Raw genomic sequence first — 1,113 nt, 5'->3', positions numbered from 1 at the left:
TTAATAATTAGATCATTATTAGCAATGTTATGATTATCATGCAAGTGTTGTAATTTTGGTTGAAATTTTGTTGCAAATAACTATTTCATTTAATACTATTAAAGCATTTAGTTTAAATTTATTAAAAATCTATTGTTTATTTAAATTTTAAAACTTTTCTTGGTTTTCTTGTAATATTTTATACAATTACTTAGTTTAGTATAATAAATGTAGGTAATTGATGTTTTTAGTGAATTAAGTTGTTGGTTTACTAATTATTGTTGCTTTTTGTCTGTAGTATAAAAACAGTAAATGTAAATAAACATTGGAAAGGCGCCTTTTCGCAGGGAGTATAAAATAATTTGTTTATGTTTTTAAGTAAAATAAAAGTTGAATTAATTTGTTTTAACGTTTCTCCAAATAGTTGTCCTGTCATCAATATCTGCTCAGTAGATTTGTAGAATAAAAAGATTAGTTTTTCAAAAGATTTCAAAAGATTAGTTTCTTTTTGAGTTTAAAATTACAAAAGGACATTTTTTATTAAATATTAAAAATGGAAGATATATATTAAAAAATGCTTTAAAATTTTTTTGCAATTTTTGTTTTGGTTTTATCCAAATGTTTTGATATCTACAGAGCTTTTTAACTTCGATTGATTAAGTATTAGTAGATAATGTAAACTTTTATGAATTTTTTATAGATTTTATTAATACATTGAGTTCTTATTTGTTATTTGCAGAGGGTAAATTGGAGAGTTAGTAATAATAGTTTTAATCTTTATGATATCCGGAAATTAAATTTTCAACAAGATACATATTCAATGCCTAATACAGACTAAAAGCTGCTCAGTCCTTTAGAAAACAATGGGCTATTTTATTTATATAATTTCAAATTATATTTTTTAAGAAAATTTTTGATTATTTGGATTTTTTCGTTAAATTTTAAATTTATTAGAGATTTATTATTAATTTTAGATTTTTACAGAGTTTTACACAAAATCTCTTTAACATTTTGCTAAGGATTTATGAAATATTTAAAATTTTTCCTCAACTATTAATATTTCTTTAGAAATTGTTAGATACTTATTCATAAACATTCATTAAAGTTTTATAGAAAAAATTTTGTATGAAAATT

Source organism: Lucilia cuprina, chromosome 3 (genome assembly GCF_022045245.1).
Source record: "Lucilia cuprina isolate Lc7/37 chromosome 3, ASM2204524v1, whole genome shotgun sequence".
Taxonomy (NCBI): domain Eukaryota; kingdom Metazoa; phylum Arthropoda; class Insecta; order Diptera; family Calliphoridae; genus Lucilia; species Lucilia cuprina.
The sequence above is the reverse complement of the archived record's forward strand: the minus strand, read 5'-3'. Positions refer to the sequence as shown.